Consider the following 21,238-nt stretch of genomic DNA (forward strand, 5'->3'; position numbering starts at 1 on the left):
TTGTGACGTTTCTTTTGGCATATTAAATAACAGTTCTATACAGATTGATTCACAAAATTTTGTGAATGAACTATGCAACACATCAACAAATTCTGAGTCTGATGGCCTTTCAGAAAATAAGGAAAGTTACTAGCTGACAGTTTGAGAGAATGGACTTTTGAATTTATCTGGTAGCGCTATCCTCTTTACTTGTCAGATTGAAAGCACATTGTCCAACATTGCACAAAGATGCCAGAAGTCTGTTAAAGACAAGAACATTAGATATTCAACAAAAAGCAAGTGATTCTTATAACCATTTTGAAATTCACTCTACGTTCCAGGATATATTAGTATCTCTAAAGGATGGCATGTACAATGGCCAATGTTTGAAGTTGTAAATAAATGTTAATGGACTTTCCTTATTTTACAAGTTTCAGCCAACAATTGTGGCCAATTTTGGTAATGCTTTAGGACTTTTATTAAGTTTCTTTTGTCATAATTATATTTTTCTGTGGTAATAAAAAGTCGAGTTCATCTGAGGAATTCTTAGCTATGTTTATGGATGACCTTGAATATTTTGAGGAAGATTTTGAGTTTCAAGACTACAGACTGGCCATGAAAATATCTTCAATAGTATGTGATACTCTGACATTGTCCTTCGTTAAAAATACTAAATTGTACAATGGCTATCATGGTTATCACAAATGCAGGCAATCTGGAGAATACGTGTCAAATTGAATGATATATCCAAAATCAAATGCAGAAATATGAGTAAATATTAGTTTCAATGAAATAGTGGGCAAGGATCATCATCTAAAGCTTTGCCACTGTGTGAGTTATGTGTTAAAATTGTCACACAGTTTCTACTAAATTATATGCATTTAGTTTGCTTAGAGTTCATGAAACATTTGCTAAATTTCTAGATGAAAGGACCTCTGAAATGTCAAATTCCTTCTAATAGTATTTCAGATTTATCACAAAAACTGATTAGCTTTAAACAGCACATTCATTCAGAGTTTGGTGGGAAACCTAGATCTTTGAAAGAACTTGATCACTGGAAGGCAACCAAATTTTATCAGTTTATACTTTATATTGACCCTGTGGTTTTATATAATCACATTCTTGATGAAGTTGTTTATACCAATTTCCTATTATTGTTTATTAGCACATATATATTAGCAAGTTTTGATGTCTTTTGTACAGCATCTTGCCCAAGTGTATTGGCGTTCTATGTAGGTATATAATGTTCATGGAATTTTAGGTTTATTGTCAGCTTTTCGATATTAAAATGTTCTTAAAACTTTAAAGAAGTTTGTTAGAAAGCCTTACACACACACACACCTTCAGTGCAGGTTGTTAACAGGATATATGAACACAGCTGTAGACAGAAGCGGATTTATCGACTAAACAAGGATAAAATACAGTTTCAAAATAAACATGCTGATGGTCCATCCACTGCTAGAAAATCGCATAGTTCATGCTCAATATAAACAAGTATTTTTGTATTAAAGTAACTGTGTTTTTCAGTGTTTGTTATAACACAGCCACATTGGACTATTTGTGTCCACTAAGAAGACTCGAACCCCTGATTTTAACAGTGTAGTTACAAAGACTACTTACCACTGTCCCATTGGGAGTCTTAAAGTAACTACAGGGGATAATTGCATTATGGTTGGTAATGATAATTCTATTATACACGATATAGTGAAAAGCTTTAATGCAACGCATTTAGTTTATGTGAAGCTTACGCACAAGGAATAGTTTTTTCAGTATCCATTGGATTATAGCTTTCTAAGTCTGTATCTTGTAGGAAACATTTCACAAAGATTTTATCATGCTAGATTAGGGGTCGTTGACAAATGTTTATTTCTTCTTTTGGGCAAGGTGCGCCAATTCCTTTGTTACCTGGCAATATGAAGTAGTATTTTATTTATAACTTGATTAGTTATAACTTGAAATGTACCTAACTACAATAAATAAAATTATATATATATTTGTGATGTAGTTGGGTTGCTATTGTAAATGTACATTTGTGGTTGCCAATCTAATGAGAAAAAAGTGCATTTAATATTTTTGGTTTGTCTTATTACAACAAAATATTAATTTAAACATCACATTAGGATGTTTTATATTGTGAAGTTTCCTGAAAAAAAAAATGAAAAGAGGTAAATGTTGTACCACAATCTTGGGCAAAGGGAGGTGTGCGTGTGAAGCCTACCTACAGCAAGCAAGACCGGCTGAGAAAAGCTATAAAGAATAAGGAAGCTACTGCTAATTGGAGAGAACATATGTTTGCATGTTTTATTCTACAAATAGATATTGCTATTTCAAAAGAGGAATTATTCATTCTTTAATTGCAGAAATTTTTTAAGATTACAGATTTAGTGGTAGGTGCATTATACCACAAGTTTGGAACTGAAAATAAATTTTCAAAGATATTAGTTCACAAACAATCCATAATATGTATTCCTTCAAATAAAAGTGTAATTTTGCGTAAATATTTTGTTGCACTGTACATGTTGCACGTTTGAAAGGTTTAAATGTGTACAAAAAGTAGTAGTTTAAAACATTATAGTTCAGATACCCCGAGCATAGGTTATTTCAGATCTGCACAATGAAGAAGAAACACCCCACAGACATAAAAGGAAGCAAATATAATACGCATTTCTAGAGCTAGGAGATACTTGTAGTATAAAAGAAATGTTTGACCTTTCAGTGATGACAAGAAAACCCACTTGTAGAGAAAAATATATATGTAAAAACGGCTGATTTGGGTTGAGAAAATTTTTTGTAGAGGAGCGAACAATGTTTCGACATTCTTCGGTCATCGTCAGGTTCACAAAGAAAGAAAGAGGTAACTCAACCCAAACCAGCCGATTTTACATATAAATGTTTGACCTTTCGTTAAACTGTTCCCACAAAGTTCCAATATCTATAATATAACAATTTTTATATATATCTGTGTGTGTGTGTATATATATATGTATATATATTTAGTGAAAATTAATACATTTTGATAAAGTTAAGTACTTTGGAGAGCAGTCGCCTTCCGATAACTGTCTGCAGGAAGTGAAGGGTGATACAGATGTGAGACGTTCTCGGCTTGAGTATCCACATCTCGCTGTCCTAATTTCTACTTATATATCTATTGCTATTATTTTATTTATTATGTGAGACTGGGGAATGGATGTTAAGACTGATAGATGGTGTATCCCTATTGCAATGAGAGTCCTACTTCTTCAGTCACCTCCAAAACTTAGAGTACATTTTATAATCCCACATTATAGTTTGTACTCTGGGATCTTTTCAATTAGTGCAGCGTTTTTTGTTTAACTTATTTTTGTTTCGGCTTGTTTATTAAGTTATAACAAACTAATATATACACACACTCACATCGTGTTTTAAATAACTTTTATCTATATCTAATGTATATAATGTTCACAATTACAAATGTAAATAATCCTTACTATGTTTCTTTGAATGTAAACTGTATCATATACTGAAATAATAAACATGCGTTTCTGTTAGTATTTTTTGATTAAGCTTTCGATTTTTAAGGTGTAAATACAAATACCATTTCTAATGTTGAGAGTTGTTGCAGGTATAAAATATATCTGAGTGAAAACAAAGCAGCATATTCCTATTAAACAAATATATTGCTGAATTTCATTTATTTGGTCCAAAGTTTTAAACGGAGGATAAATATATCATAGCATTCAACGTACCCGTCTATATCAAAATTATTCTTTATAACTGAAAAGTATAGGTTGTAATGAAAATCGTTAATCATGACATAAATTAAAAATAAAATATATTTGAAACGTTAAATAAATCGTATCTAAATATTATAAGTAGAAAATATGTTTATATTCTATTACCAATACAAAGAGCCTATATTAAAGTCGGCTGCTGACGTAGGCTCAAAGGAGTGAAGTTTGGTCCGCTGTGCAAATTGACGCCACCCATTCTGGTATCCTGTGGTGGTCCGATATTCTTGATTTGTCGATCCAACGTTTGGCCGACATCGTTGTGTTATTTCGGTGTGTAACAGCCTTTTCTGACATCAAATATTCGTACACTCAGATAATAAATAAGTATTCATATCAAGGATTTAAAATTTCCAAGTTAGATACACCCATTCTACTTAATAGCATTAAAAACAATGAATTATAGATAAACCAACTTAAACTTAACCATCCAATAAGAAGCCTACAACAAATCGTATTCTTAATTATGATACACATCGGTAGCTTTTAAAACGTGAGAATCCATAACATAAAAACTGTAGCGCGCACGCTCACACACAAGGAATTCCACGTGCCTCAGGCAATAGTATGCAACATGAAAAATAATCTTCTTTTGGAAAAGCGATACAAGTTATTTCCACGTATCTATTAAACTGTAACGGATGTTATAACTGGGGTATGAAAAGGGCATTCTTACTTTTTCATATGAAAGTACTTTTATGGTTTCTGTGTAATCCGGTAAGTGAAACGAGCTCTGGGAAGCCGTGATCTTGTACAGTAAATAAATTGTTGAAATCCATAGGAGAGAGTGGTATAGTTTGGACGTTACAGCCTTAGAATGGAATATTTTACAATGAAAACGAATGAATGGTCATTGTAAAAAAAAAATGTACGTCATCAGATAGAGCATGATTGGATGTGGCGAAGCTTCAAATTATTTTATTAAAAGCGTACTCAACCTCTAGATTTGTCCTATGTAACAATAAAATTAATTTTCCACTGAATTATAGTGGAAATCTTTCTTATTTTGCAACTTCTGTAATATTATAAAATGCTCTACAGAACTGTAACCTTGAATATATCTCTAACTATTGATATCTACCTGCTTGTTTTTTGAATTTCGCGCACAGCTACTCGAGGGCTATCTACGCTAGCCGTCCCTAACTTAGCAGTGTAAGACTAGAGGGAAGGCACCTAGTCATCACCACCCACCTTGGCGGTATACTCTTTTACCCACGAATAGTGGGATTGAACGTTACATTATAACGCCCCCACGGGTGAAAGGGCTAGCATATTTGGTGCGACGGGGATGCGAACCCGCGACTCTCAGACTACGAGTCGCACGCCTTAACCCACTTGGCCATGCCAGGCCGATATTTACGTGAATAAGAACGTTAGCTTAAAAACATCAAGTGATAAGCTTTTTATGTAGGTAAATAGAAAGAATAGGTGAGAGTGTTTACAATGTTTCTCATTCTAGCTAATGTACCGAACGTATACCGATCTAATTGATATTGACAGTATCAGAATAGAACTTTAACGAATCTTTCTTTCTGAATTCTTCACCAGTCAGTACCTCTATAATTATCTATGTATACAAACACAGCTCAATAATGATCTAAAAAAATGGTTAAGAAGTTTTAGTTAATCTTCCAAGCTATATATCATTGTATTATTGAGACACTCTTATGGATTTTAAGAATTTAATATACTGTCGTTACACGTACGACAAAACATTTCAATTTTATAATTCTCGTGGTAATCAAAGAATATTTCTTTACAACAACACGGCTTGCTACTGGTCAATTATACAACATGTCATCTTACACTATGTGTCGAGTAGATATTGCCAGTTTAAGAAAACTTTACACTTCCTATTTTTTGTTACACTTTGTTCATTGAAAGTAAAGCTACACAATGGGCTTGACTTCGTTATGCCCACATACTTACAGGGAATTAATTGTAAGTGTTGGAGATATAAATAGCACATGATTTGAAATATACTTAAATTATTGTATATTTGAAACAATGTATTTGTGTACATACATACACATGTCTGATTATGTAAATAAATGCTAATACGATGTAAATATTTCATTTGAACTTATTTAATTTAATTATAAATTTCATAATAGTAAAGGTTATGAAATTAATTGGTTCTTCGTAGCTAACACATAGTTCAGATATGATAATTGGTTATTTATGGAGCAGACTTTCAATTGAGAGACATTACCAAAATTAATATAACTAAAAGTCGTGAAACCTTTGTTTTATTATGTGTTTTATACGTTCGCAGTTAACCTAACCCTCGCTATATACTAAACTCGCTCCATTAGTTTCTGTACCATAAAACCAGGCACGTGCATGCCGGCGCTTAATGGACGCCGCGCTTTAAGTACTGTTGGTTTCAGCGCCAATTCCTGAACAAGAGCAATTGCCCTTTTTTTCCACCTCCTTAGCATACAAGTTCCATATGGCTGAACTTCACAGCGGTACCGCAGGTGGTTTAAAGTAATCGGTTTACGGCAGACCATAAAGGGCGCAAAGTCTTCCTACTCGAGTGCAATTGACAATTAGAATAAGTGAACACTCCAGTCCAATTTGACAAGAGACACGACTGCCCTAGGCCAATCTCTTCCTGGGACCAATTCTAACCAAACGATGTGGGCATGCACCTTCACTAGTCACCTTACTGTCCAACAGTATTTATGTGTGTACATGAGTTACAAATTAATATATGATAAAAGTAAATAAAATAACGATCTATATCTCCAATATGTAACTTTATTAGCTCACTATTTCTCTATTATACTTTCGTCAAGAGCTGTAGATATCGTATAACTTAAGTATTACAGTTGAATCTAAATTGGAACACTGTCGTCATTAAACCAAAGAGTAATATACGTGTTTATAAAGTGTAGATCAAATGGAAATAACGTAAATCACGGGAATTTCAGCTAGAAGCGGATATTTACTAACTAATCCATCCGAGTCTTGTATCCGACTTCACAGAAAGAATAGGAACCATCCATTATTCTCAACAACTTTAAAATTCTCGACTCCGGAACCACAGATAATGAACTTTTGATTGAAGAAAACGTCTCTGTTTTCAATGATTACGCAACATTAAATAATATAATAAGTTCCTCCCTGTTGTAATTATTCTAATCAGTTCCAGATTCTCAGTGTTTTTATTTGACAATCATTCTTATGTTAAATATGCAATGTCCGTACTTATAATTAAGCCTTTTTATGTGATAGTTCCTCTTAACAATTGTATTTATTAAACATGTATATGGCACTCATTTTATTGTGCATTCCATTCTTTTGTTACTGTTTAAATCTGTCATTTCTAACCTTCCAATTGAATGCACAGACTCGCTCAATAGCTATTATATTCTATTATTCTATTACATTATGTAGTTCGAATATTATAAATTAACTTTTTTTTCCAAAATTTTAATTCTGTGACGGAATTTGAGTGAATTACGAAACATCCGTGTTAAAGATGTGTTTTGGTATTATCACATTTTTAATATTCACTATGAAACCTTTCAACCTGATAAATCAGTTGTAAATATTAAAAACGGACAATGCTAAATAAATAATGTGGTAAACTCAAGTAAACTATTAAAATCAATGCATTTAGAATAGGATACGTGACGCATATAAAATATCACTCCATAACGTTCCAAAATAGCATTGTTAATACCGAAGTTATGGGTGTATGTCACGCACATGTTCTGCTATTTGATCATGTACAGGTCAGCATGTTTCCCTTTTATAGGTATTAGAGTATCTGTCACAAATTAATTCATAAACAACATTCTTACTATGGTTTTGATTTAGTTTGTTTTGAATTTCGCGCAAAACTACACGAGGGCTATCTTCGCTAGCCGTCCCTAATTTTACAGCGAAAGACTTGAAGGAAGGCAGCTAGTCATCACTACCCACCGCCAATTCTTGGGCTATTCTTTTACCATCGAATAGTGGGATTGACCGTCACATTATAACGCCCCCACGGCTGAAAGGGCAAGCACGTTTGGCGCAACGGGGAGGCGAACCCGCGACCCTCAGATTACGAGTCGTACGCCTTAACCCACCTGGCCATGCCGGGCCACCCCCCGCCAGAGTCATTTATACAAGTTGAATTTATCCTTCAATACAACTAATAAAAAATAATAAATATCAAAGAACACAAGTATCTGAAAATAACTGTTACGGTTATACGTACAGAAACTAGACTGAAGAAACAGGAAATAACAAAGCTCTGCTAATTAAGACGTTCATTAAACAAATAATTCAACTACAAAAAGATGACTAAAGTCGTAATAATTTCATTAATATTTAACTCTTTAATAAATAAAAACAATCTGACGCCACCTATGAGGACTGTTGACATATTTTCACACATGTATTTGATGTAATTTGAATAGCAAATGTTTTTTCATTTTTGATCGAATATAAGATAAAAACCCTCGCCTACAGGTCGAAATGTTAGTTAAGTGCTATACCATATTCTTTCTGCATAGCTATTAATTGTTCCTCACGGGGATTCTCAAATCATGGCTATGCAGAGAAATAAAGGTCTATGAGAAAAATTATAATGCAAATTCAATTCTATTACTTTTGTTATATTATGGTGTTTTACATTTTCCCTGTTTAGTGTTGTAGTTCACAACTAATATATCACATTTCTTTTGTGTGCTAGCAGTAAGCTTTTGCAAAAAGTTCAAATTAGTGTAGAGAAAACAAGTCCACAATATATAAAACTTCGCACTTGGCCAAGAGGGGTGTAAAAAGATCCCCGAATCCTCATCAAGAATAAACTGTACTGGTGGGAGGACCAACAGCTCAAGCCATAAACACAACTAGTTAGCCTAGCGGCTCTCACTGATGTGTTCAGTAGATACCAACAGGTGGTTGTCAGCTACAGTCATCAAAATCAAGACATCAGCTTATGTCCCACTGGACTATTCAAACAAGACACGGAGTGACGATTTTCTTAAAAGACCTGCAGAAGTCACTTCTCGCCTGTCTTTAAAACGAGTGTCACGCGCCGAACGCTAGCCCATCGTGATAGAAAGTAAAAAGGTAAGGTTACAAGTTTGCAATTTTTCTTGTTGGGTATTATAAAAGATACTTGTATATTTATTTTATAACGAAAGAAGTAGAAGGAAATACTTATTTTCGTGATTTTAAGCTGTGTTTCTCGAAGTGTCATTTCGAATTTCCTTATATCCCAAACTCAGTACTTAGATCAAAACTAAAAATCAACCTGATAATGATTATAGCTATTTGAATGTACTTTTCTCACGATCTTTCCTATAACGATTTCAATACATTGTTTCATCAGATGGGTAAGTACTTTCGCTTTTAACGTTTTATTCGATGTAATCAAAATAATGTCATAAAAGGTTTGGGTAGCTTAGTAGACTTAGTTAGGTTAGTCCGAAATATATGTATTAAATTAAAAATGCATAACAGTCTTTATAATTAATGTATATTAAAAAATAATAAAATTAGATATACATTTTACCAATTATATACTGAAAGTAATACTAAACAGACAGACTACTTCACTTATGAAACATAAACACGAGTTGATAGCTTTAAGAATTGTTTTGGATTTAGTGTTCGTTAAACAATATGCCATCCATGTGATTGTTTCTAAGTAAAATCTTTATAAACCCTCCTATAAATCTCTTGTGATTAGTCTGTTAACAGTTTGACTGTTGACCAAAAGATCATTTCTTATGTAAACCTCACTCACGGTTCGACTGATTAACTTTTGAAGTCTTAAATTTATGGCACATTGCTGCAACACATGCTGCTGTTTAGATGTATAGTCAAGAGGAATGCCAGTACCAGTAACTAGACAAAAATAAATTTATAAATTTACAAAATGGTATATAATAAATTGAATAGATGCCATCAGAGTTACCAGTGATTCGTAAGGAGGTAGGGTTTGATAGATAAACAACTAAACAGCATGACAAGCCTTAGCACATCATATGTTTGTTTTGAATTTCGCGCAAAGCTATACGAGGGCTGTCTGCGCTAGCCGTCTCTAATTTAGCAGTGTAAGACTAGAGAGAATGCAGCTAGTCATCACCACCCACCGCCAACTCTTAGGCTACTCTTTTATCTACGAATTGTGGGATTGACCGTCACATTATAATGCCCCCACCCTTGAAAGGGCAAGCATGTCTAGTGTGAGGGGAATTCGAACCCGCGACCCTCGGATTACCAGTCGAGTGCCTTAACCAACTGACCATGCCGGGCCCACACCATATGTAACATAACTATTTTTTTGTGTACAGAAAATGTTACACAGTTACTTTTATCTCGCGAGTTTTGCTACTTTTATTTAGCGCTTTTAGATAAGACTGTTGCCTAGTGAAAGGGGAAATATTTTAAATGTTTTTATTTAACTAAGGACGATTGACCTTTATTTGGCTCAATATTTGTTGGATCTTTCATTTCTTAAGTGCTTTAATATATCTATATTCAAAAAGATATTGATAATGCTGAGGACTTTCATTTAAAGTATTTCTTAAAATTATTTGTTAGTTGCTACTACAAACCCCTTTCTATAGCTATCTATATTTTGTTTGTTATGCGTAAAGCTAACCAACGAATTATCTGTGCTCTTCCCCACCACTGAGATTGAAACAGTTTGTAGCGCTATAGTTACTCCCAATTACCGCTGAAATGGCCTGATGGTAACGGTACTCGACTCGTAGTCTGCAGCCCGCGGGTTCGAATCCCTGTCACCGAACATATTCGCCCTATCAGCCATGAGAGGGTTATAATGTAACAACCATTCTTCCTATTTGTTAAGAAAAATAGTATTATATCATGAGCTGGTGGTGGGTGGTATTGCTTAGCTGTCTTTCCTCTAGTCCGTCACTGTTAAATTAGGGATGGCCATCACAGATAAGCCTCGTGTAGCTTTGAGTGAAATTCAAAACTCACCACACTTTTCATTGAGCCACCAATATACAGAACCACTGATAACCGAAATAGAATTGTACTGCAACAAATAAGGAATTGAAATTAATACGTATGAAACACAAGTTTTTATTTACAAAAATCTACAAAATAAGTAAAGTAATACCACAGATATATCCAAACTCTTACAGGTAATGACATCAACCAAAGTATTAGGGACTACATTTGACTCAACACTAAACTGGCTACCACACACTAATAGCATAAAAACCAGATAGAGCGTCGCTAGAAACGTATCAAAAATGTACAAAACTTACTTAAGGCCAGTCGTAGAAACACACTTGTGTAACATAGACAAGTGTATCAGAAAACTACAGCGAATACAAAACCTATTTTTTAACAAAAGCATGTAGAGTCCCACGATCAACAAATTCAGAATTTATATACCACTATTCAAACATGTCAACACATTTAAACAGACTCCTGGATAACCGGCTTCAATATTATAAGAAAAATATTTTAAAAAATGAACTGATAAGCAAACTATAGAGTTACGTAATACACGATGAATCAAGCCCTAAGTATCTCTCCCGTCTAAATGGTATAAATAAGAATCTTACAAGCCAAACAGTGTTCGTCTAACTGAATCCTAGACACAAACGCAACTCTGTTTTTAAAATGATTTTGTATGTAAAGATAGGATCTGTGTGTGTAAGACTGCTAAGCCGAACTGTATTGTGAACACTGACTGACAGTGCGATCATACATAAGTGAAGTTATTGAAAGTATACGAATTCATATTACCCCAAGAACTGGACATGATACAAAAAGAGTATGTTAATTGAAACTGTGAACAATAGACAAAATGTAACATACTGTGAGTGATGCAGCAACGCGGTAACAAGGGTTATTACCGAGGATTCAGTTAAGAGAGCAAACAAAATAACAATTCCAGAGAAAAAGGAAGAGGTCTACACTGAATCTGATCCTCTCTATTCCAAAACATGAATGGAATCCCGATGAAGGTGAAGAGATCCATTAGGGTCTCTTCTAAACAGAGACATTGTATGTTTTTGAAATTGTAGTACAAGGACTAACTTTATTACTCCCTATGGTCAACAACATCTGTTTTGTTATGCGATAGAGGTTTGGTTGCGTTAGGCATTTCTCACAGTATATTTAAGTACCTACGATGACCTAAGAAGGTCGAAACGTTGCTCTGTACTTTATTTTAATACTCATATCAGTCTTCTTTTGAATACATTTTTACTTTAAGTGGGTTTCTCGTCATCATGAAATTTATGCGTATTTTCTGTGTTTAAGATTAAAAAGGCGGAGAAGTGCAGTTTTCTTAACAAAACCTACAAAAAGTTTGAGGTAAGATTTATTAAAGTGTCTTACAAGAGCTTCAAAATGAAAGTCCATTATGGACTGAGAGTTCACTGTTACTTATAGACTTTCACCGGATCTGTCGGGTTTTCATCAAGAGCAGAATTGGATATGCAATTTGGCATCAAATAAATACTCAAATTGCACATCTACTTAATCAATTATATTTAAGATAACAAGACACATTTACACTTTTTGTATTTCATGTCTGACCATTAAATTATACTACCAATAATCACTTGAAGAATTAGTACCAATCACCAAAAATGATTTTTACCTTCTTCAAATGTGACAGCTCTTCCCGATCTCTTCAAAATTATTGGTTGACATTCCTCTACTGGATGAACTGAATAGAGAATGTGAGATTTATATTTTCAACTGAAAATATTATTCGGTATCAAAGTTTACAACACTTTATGACTAAAGCATACAAATAAAAAACAAACATTGAATTGGTCAATTATTCAAGGTTTTTATCTTACCGCGGAAGAGGGTGTTGGGAAATTTTCTAGAGGACTGAAGAGTTTGCCAGGGTGTGTTCAGCCCTCCTTGGCCCTTACGTGACTATGTCACTAGTAGTAAAGTCTTGACTTTGTCAAGTTTTGGTCATCATGCATGTCTTGGAGGGTTAGGTTTAATTCAGACCTCTTACTTTACTATTGTTTATGAACTGCGAAATGTTTATTAATAAAGTTATTCAAGAAATCGGGACTTGAGCATTAATGTAAAACACTGCGTAGAAACGCTGCTTTACTTTCCTCTTTAGGGCCATATCTATGAATCAACTATCTGTAACATTTAATGCTATTTTACTTCTTTTAATTTTGTTGTATATACTCGCAAATAGTTCCATAACTTTTTTACTTCAAGTAATTATAAATCTCGCATTTTACATATAAAATACTTTCTTGATGACGAGAAACCCAGTTGAAATAACAATGTATCTCAGAACGGCTGGTATTGGTATTAACACTTTTATTGATACGCAGAGAACAACGTTTCGACCTTCCTAGGTCATATTCAGAAAGGTCGAAACGTTGTTCTCTGCGTATCAATAAAAGTGTTAATACCAATACCAGTCGTTCTGAGCTACATGTGATACTTTATTCTAAGCGATATGTTAGGGTATAGTGCAGCTGTATTGAGCGGGTGGGAGAGAGAGATACTTAAGCCATCACGTAAGATATAGTGGTCTATCTCGGTTAATGAGTCGTTTTTGTTTACATTTTTATGAAAGTATTGGAATCTACGAGTATTTTATTTAGTGTAATATCTGCGTATTTATGCACGGAATTAGTACTCGTTGACCTTGGTACTCTGTAAGCTATTGTAATTATTTCATTCTCTATTGCCTGTAGTTTCTTTTGTGCGTTGATGCTACACTTGTCCAACCACGACAAGCATATTTCATTACCATTCTAATGTGTTGTTTGTAAATATTGATTATATTTTTTGGTATGGCTCATGTCTTTTTACTTATTATATCTTAACGTAGTTTGTTGGTTATCATACCTTATTTCTGATTTGAGTGATAATTATTACTGCACGTTAATTTTTCATAATAAGATACCAAGAAATTTGGCCAATGTGACAACATTCAGAAGAACTCATTTTAAGATTTCTTAGTGTTTAAATCTATTTTGAAAAAAAAGAACAGTCTCTTTGGGAACACTTATTTAAATCTTGTTTTTGGTAATATTTGATAGTTTGGTTAAGAATAGGCTGCAATTGAAGGAGTCGCAGAGCTCTTTCAAAACGCCTCATTGTTTGCAACTTGTGCTATCAGATTAAAATTTAAATCATTCAATGATATATCACTTACATATATAATGTAAAAGATAGGATTAATTATCTCTTCCATACATTTACTCAATATTTTCTCGTTTCTAAAAAGTTAAACAACCAACGAACACACTTGTTGGTAATTCTAATTGTTTCAGTTTGTCTTATAGCGTTATGCCATACAATATCAAATGACTTCTTTGTATCCAGAAAGCAGGCGACAATGCATTTCTTATAATTAAGGTTATATACTGTAATGTTAGTTAACCAATAATTAAGGTTATATACTGTAATGTTAGTTAACCAATAATTAAGGTTATATACTGTAATGTTAGTTAACCAAACCAAATGGTTATTTGTCGAAATTTTCTGAAATCATTTTGAACTTCACAGGTAATTCTGACACGACCTAAAAATAAAAAAAGTGGAGATCCTATTGCTAATAATTCTTTCAAAATGGCCCAGCATGACCAGATAATTAGGGTGCTTGACTCCCGAGTATAAATTTCTGTCCTGCCAAACATGCTTGCTCTTTCAGCCGTGGTGGTGTTATAAAAGTGACTGTTAGTCCAACTATTCGTTGATAAGAGTTGGGGGTGGATAGTGATGACTAACTGTCTTCACTCTAGTATTTCACTCCTAAATTAGAAACGGCTAGCGCAGATAGGTTTGCGCAAAATTAAAAAAAGATATTTATTTCAATTTTGCCCACACGACTAGTCAGGTTTAAGAACGGTAGCTTGCTGGTTTTTTCGTTGGTTTGCCGTTGTTTGGAAACAAACATGAGAACATTTTCTTTCTTCCAAGAGGCTGAGATGTAATCAGAGTTGAAGGATAAAATAAATAACGCTGTTAAATGGTCAAACAATCTGAGTACTCATTTTTTAAAGGAGAATGGCGTGAAGTCCATCCTCATACGGAGTTTTATGTTTTTGTTTGTTTTACAGATATGATCACTTCTTTTGTTATTGTTTGTGTAATTTTACTTTGCATAGTCATTACCGCTTGAATGTTGTGTATTTGTTGTTATTGGAAATTGTGTGTGTGTGTGTGTATTTATTGATTTTGTGCATTGTACTCGTTTCCTGTATTAAATATTAATGACCATCAGTAGTTGACATAGCAACCAGAAAAAAGATGCTCATAAATAATTTAATGGAATTTTTGTTAAAAGCAGGCACCTACTATAGATGAACTGTGTAGAATTGGTATCAAACAATTAGTAATATAAATCCATTGACTTTGGTATTACATTGGTACAATGTAGTAAACACATGCGGTAAGGTCGTTAAAAGGAATTATAATTTTTTAAATAAATGAAATAATTGTTTGTAGTAAGTAAATATAGTGGATTTATTTCCTTATTTTCTTTGAACAGTTAAATATTTTTATGTATGTAGCTTCTTTCATGTTCAAACTTTAAGGGGTATATTTCCAGAACTCACATGGTGATTTTTACTACTCATTTAATATTTGTTTTTTTTATTGTTTGTTTTGAATTTTCTGCAAAGCTCTTCGAGGGCTATCTGCGCTAGCCGTCCCTAATTTAGTAGTCTAAGACTAGAGGAAAGACAGCTAGTCTTCACCGCCAACTCTTGAGCTACTCTTTTACCAACGTATAGTGGGATTGACCATGACGTTATAATGCCCCTATGGCTGAAAGGGCGAGCGTGTGTGGTGTGACGGAGATCCGAACCCGTGACCCTCAAATTACGAGTCGAGTGCCTTAACCACCTGGCCATGCCGGACTCTAATTCTTCTCACCAACCTTATTTAATTAGGGCTTACAGTTATAATGCAGACAATTTTTATGAAAGTCATTTTTTTCTTGGAATAATGTTTCAAGAGGTTTACAGGTTCAAACATGATTGAAATTACATGTGTTTTGATACATGTATGGCCACCACGCTGCATTGGCCACGCTTAAGTATGGAGCTGCCTATGATGCTCAATTCTGTATTGGAAATCATATCGGAAGCATAATGAAACAGCTAATCACGAAGTTATATGACATCAGGTGAAAATATGACATTACATCTTATAGGTAAAAATTTTTAGTGTTTTCAAATGAACAAATTTATGGTATTTTAAAATGTACAATCGCACTAACCTGTCATTAGCAGCACCTCCTGTTACGTGATTACTTTCAGAGGATAGTAGCGGCATCTTGAGGTAATATATGTTTTTTAGAAAATATTATATAGAGACCACGCTGTGCATTGTGAAATGTACAATGAATTTCAGATTAATCATAGATATTTGAAAATCCTTACGATATGCTTTGTGAAGCATTTAGCCTGTTTGCATATTAAACACATTGGAAACGTCTTTTGGTGCATGCTTCACATTACTGTGGTGTTGCAAATTACACTAATTATTATTATCATTATTTATATTTTGTTTTTATTTTCACTTCCATAGATATTTCCGGAACACGTGCGAACAGGATCGTTACATGCCAAGAATTTCTTTCAGTAAAGTATCTGTCCCCGAAAACAATTTTTTTTACATATTAAGAAAGTGTTTCCAGTTTTTCAGTGTAAAAAAAAAAATGTCCAGTAAAGGTAGGTTAAAAATATGGTTCTCTCAGAATGTGGTGTTTCTAAATATATATTTTTTCTCAATTTTTATTATTATCAAAATGACCAGCCATTGTTTTTGCTATTATTGTTAATATTAAAAGCCGTAAACCATAAAACAGAACTTAAGTTTGGAATGGTAAAAAAAGATCAACATTTATTCGTAATCAAAATTATACTAGCGCGGGCACAAAAGTGAAAGTAAATTTTTAAACGTTTGTTTCTTATTAATGCTTTTTAAGTCACACGTAACCACGTAAAAGTAGTATACTATTTTCCAATTTTCATATATTATTTTGTTTCTAAGCAAAATGCTATACAGTGGGTTATCCACTATGCCCACCGCAAGTGTTAAACTTTGTTTTTATTGTTATAAACCTTCAGATATGCAATAACTCTATGGATTTATAAAGTTAAAATCAGGGATTCCATTCTTCACGGTGGGCACAGCAGATAGTCCGATGTAACTTTTTTATAAGAACATACATGCCCTCAGACTAAATCACGGAGAGGCTTTCACGCGTATATTACTTGTTTGTTTGTTTTGGAATTTCGCACAAAGCTACTCGAGGGCTATCTGTGCTCGCCGTCCCTAATTTAGCAGTGTAAGACTAGAGGGAAGGCAGCTAGTCATCACCACCCACCGTCAACTCTTGGGCTACTCTTTTACCAACAAAAAGTGGGATTGACCGTCACATTATAACGCCCCCACGGCTGGGAGGGCGAGCATGTTTGGCGCGACTTGGGCGCGAACCCGCGACCCTCAGATTACGAAGCGCACGCCTTAACGCGCTAGGCCATGCCAGGCCCGGCGTATATTACTACGCCAGTAATAATGTAAAGTAGCTGTGTCCACCAGGGGCTGATTGGTATTAAATGATCAACCTGCGCAGAATCACACGCTGCGTATTGGCTAAGCAATCGTAAATTAAAGTAAATTTCTAAAGCGTACGTCAAATGTATCGGCCGACTGAGCAATTGCGCGGTTACCTGTTTGTTTGTTTTTGAATGTCGCAAAAAGCTACTCGAGGGATATCTGTGCTAGCCGTCCCAAATTTAGCAGTGTAAAACTACAGGGAAGGCAGCTGGTCATCACCACCCACCGCCAACTCTTGGGCTACTCTTTTACCAACGAATAGTGGGATTGACTGTTACATTATAACGCCCTCACGGCTGAAAGGGCGAGCATGTTTGGCGCGACGGGGATGCGAACCCGCGACCCTCAGATTACGAATCGCACACCTTAACACGCCTGGCCTTGCTGGGCCGCGCGGTTACCTAATGGACCAATGCGCTTTTCGTGTCTACAAGTTAAGTTTTCTATCTTTGTAATGGTACTTCGTGAAACAAAATACACAAATATGGTATGTGACAGAAACGAGTTTGCCACATTTCAAGCTGATCAGTGACTCAGTGAATCGGGTATTTTTGGAACAGCTGCATAAAGTATTTATATGTTGAAACTAAATTCCATATATGTATGTGTAAAGCAATGAAATCTATACAAACACTACGCTTATAGAATATCAAAATGCCTATTATCTATATTTTAATCTTAGTTTGTTTATTTGTATTTAAGCACTGAAAAATTAGCTGTCTATGCTATGCCCACTTGGAAGTATCGAAAAACGCTTTCTAGTGTTGTAGGTCCACAGACAGCCGCTGTGCTACCGGACACAATATATTTTTTTAAATAAAATGTTAATAAAAAGAAATAGCTTCCATAAATAAATACATTTTTGACAGGAAATACACACAATATCATACTGAAAAAATAACAAACAAATATTGATGTTCTTAACAATAACCTAAAAACAAATACAGTTTAATTCGCATGTGTGCCCGAATGTACCCCGCTAGTACAGCAGTAAATCTACGGACTTACAACGCTAAAATAAGGGGTTGGATTCCCCTCGGTGGACACAGCAGATAACCCGATGTGGCTTTTTTATATGCAAAAACGGCTCGTTTGGGTTGAGAAAATATTTTACATAGAAGAGCGAACAACGTTTCGACCTTCTATGTAAAATATTTTCTCAACCCAAACGAGCCGTTTTTGCATATAAATTTCTCAACAAGTGGGTTTCTCGACATCACCGATGTAGCTTTGTTATAAGAAACACACACACACACACGCACACCTGACCTCCTGAATTATTATTATTATTATCTTTTTAACACGGCAATAGCTATTTCTTTTAATTTCTTTTGCACTGTTTAGTACACAGCGAAAATAGTAAAACTGTGATACAGTTTTGTGCACTATGAATTTGTGCATCAGTAGCTATTTAATTAAAATAAAATTACAAGCGTGTGGTCTCAACTCATCCTTTCTAAGTACTTTTAGTTTGAGACGCAAATATTTCTTCGATGAGCTTTGTTTTTTGAATTTCACGCAAAGCTACACTAAGGCTATATGCACTAGCCGTCCCTAATTTAGCAGTGCACGACTAGAGGGAAAGCAAGTAGTCATCACCACCCACAGCCAACTTTTGGGCTACTCTTTTACTAACGAATAGTGGGATTGCTTGCATATTATAACGCCCACACAACTGAAAGGGTGAGCATGTTTGATGGACGGGGATTCGAATCCGCGATCCTAAGGTTATGAGTCAAACGCCCTAACCATCTGGCCATGCCGGGCCTTCTATGAGCTTTGAACAAAAGTTTAATAATCCTTTGTGCTAAAAACAGAGTGCAGCAGATAATCGAGAAATCGTTCAGATTGTGATAAGTGTTTCAAAATTTCAGGAATTATTAGTCAAACTACAACAATATAAAACAGAACGAGAGTTACTCAAATTTCTTACTTTATTGTAGAATTCCCCTACCCCCAACACCCCCACCTGAACAAAATTTGACAAAAAAAGTTAGTTAATGAAAGAAAACGTGAAGTTAGGAGTTGAGATACTGACTAGCCTTAACGTGTGATTTCTGTAGCGTGAATGTATTGTAAGAAAAACATAGGGAAAATATTTTTTTCTTGTCAGTAACTGAACCAACCTATGTAGATTTTTGATCAAAGAAAGAGAATAATTATTTAAAGCTCTGAATATAATTATGGAAACCAGCAAAAGAAGTTCAGCCAAAAAAAAGAAAGGAATCTAGAAATTTTTTAAGTTAGTGAAAGTGAATTTAAACCCGCGTGATTGTTATTTTAATCATAATAGTGGATGTTTTAAAGTGATGGCAGTTCAGTGATGGTGTTTGTTGCTATGCTGGTTGTGGTCGAGATCTGGTCACGGAGTTGAATTAACGTGGAGTCTTTGGTGGCTGAAGTGTTTGTTTAGAAACTTCATTGTTGAACTGAGGGTATTGAGAAAGCGCCAGTAAGTGCTTGTTCTTAGGATGGTCCTGGTGTGCATGGTGATGACTTGGCTCTAATTCCCGTGACAAATTGAAATGTATTGCATCCACTGTAGCAGGCTGCGTGTTGTCTTTTGTAGTTGTTACAAATCATGTTGGTCTGCCCTTCGGGTATTTGTTGAATTGATGTTCACAAAATATTTCGCCACAGTGTAGAATATATTTTGAAAAAAAAGAATCTGTACTTTTGTCTGTAAGTGTAACATAATTGATTTTTTTTTTTTCAACTCACTTGCAAAACAAGATTTATCCCTGTAAATAAATTGTAAACTATTTCATCAACACTTTGCTCATTGCCATCAGCAAATAGATCTTCAAACAATCAAAAAAGCACGCCTTACTTGGAATGCTGTCCGTTATGGTTCTCTCGATGGGGAAACAAAAATCCAAAACATGTTTTAGAGAAGCAAATCGAGTATACATTAGATTTAAGGAGAATAACGAACATGTAATTTCTTGAACTTTTTCGAGAAATGGGAAAAAAATATTGTAATGATATAACAACACCAAAGAGTTGTTTTATGAGTTAGAAAGGTATTCAGTGAGTTAGTATAAGTCAGTGAAACAGTGTTGTAAGCTGATTACTGAGTTTACAAGTGTTTTAGAGAGCTTTTGGTTTGTATTATAGGTACAAAAGAAAATTTAACGAGTAGGTAACAGTATAGTTATTTTTGGTTGTTATGCCTATCTCTTGATCTTTTAACTTGTGATAGAATAAATAAAATGCTTTTAGTTTATATAATTGAGTAGATTTTGCAGTATTACTGTATAATTGTTGAAAAATCTACCCAACAATAGAAATATTTAAAATGGTATATTTAACGCATTGTTCTTATTTAACTTAATATTTAAAGATGTGATCAAGAAAATAATACTAAAAACTTTACTCTTACTGATAAAGTATTCAGTTTTATGATGTTATAATACATATACGCATTTTTTTTTGGACCATTCACGAAAACAATTTCTTTAGATACCTGAAGAACATTTTTAAGCATTTTATGTACAGTTTTAACGGATTATAAATTTGTATTCAGTTGCACAAAACTTCAACTAAATGTTTTGCATTCTTTTATTCTAGGTTTTTACACACGTAAACCTGTGGCTATCCAATCTAGTTCAAAGGATAATGTCACTTCTATATTCGATGTTGACGATTGTGTCCAACTATCGCATACTACAAGTACAAAACGTAACCAAATATTAACTATTCAAACTGATATTTCATCCTCACTCTCTCACAAATCTGTATTTTCTCATAGTAATATTTTGAGACCTAATCCTAAAACTGAAACTCAACTGCCCAAACAAACTACCACCACATCTGTACCTACATCACCCTTGTCTTACCCACTTACTTCTTCAGGTGATCATGTTCAACATTTTTATTCTAATAATCAGTTCGAAAATTCTATTAATGAGGTCTTATCCTCATGGCCTATC

At 34.2% G+C, this 21,238-nt stretch overlaps 2 long non-coding RNA genes across 2 annotated transcripts; one reads left to right on the forward strand and one right to left on the reverse strand.

Annotated features, from left to right (window-relative positions):
- Positions 1–3,616: 3,616 nt before the first annotated feature.
- LOC143225446 (uncharacterized) lies at positions 3,617–15,998 on the reverse strand. The gene is made up of 3 exons (XR_013013856.1): positions 15,961–15,998; positions 12,346–12,414; positions 3,617–4,036 (listed from the first exon to the last, which is right to left on the reverse strand). It is a non-coding gene; the product is annotated as an uncharacterized LOC143225446 (long non-coding RNA).
- On the forward strand, positions 8,538–21,227 carry LOC143225451 (uncharacterized). The gene is made up of 3 exons (XR_013013857.1): positions 8,538–8,819; positions 16,272–16,414; positions 20,877–21,227. It is a non-coding gene; the product is annotated as an uncharacterized LOC143225451 (long non-coding RNA).
- Positions 21,228–21,238: the final 11 nt, after the last annotated feature.

The sequence above is a fragment of the Tachypleus tridentatus genome, chromosome 1, assembly GCF_004210375.1.
Source record: "Tachypleus tridentatus isolate NWPU-2018 chromosome 1, ASM421037v1, whole genome shotgun sequence".
Taxonomy (NCBI): domain Eukaryota; kingdom Metazoa; phylum Arthropoda; class Merostomata; order Xiphosura; family Limulidae; genus Tachypleus; species Tachypleus tridentatus.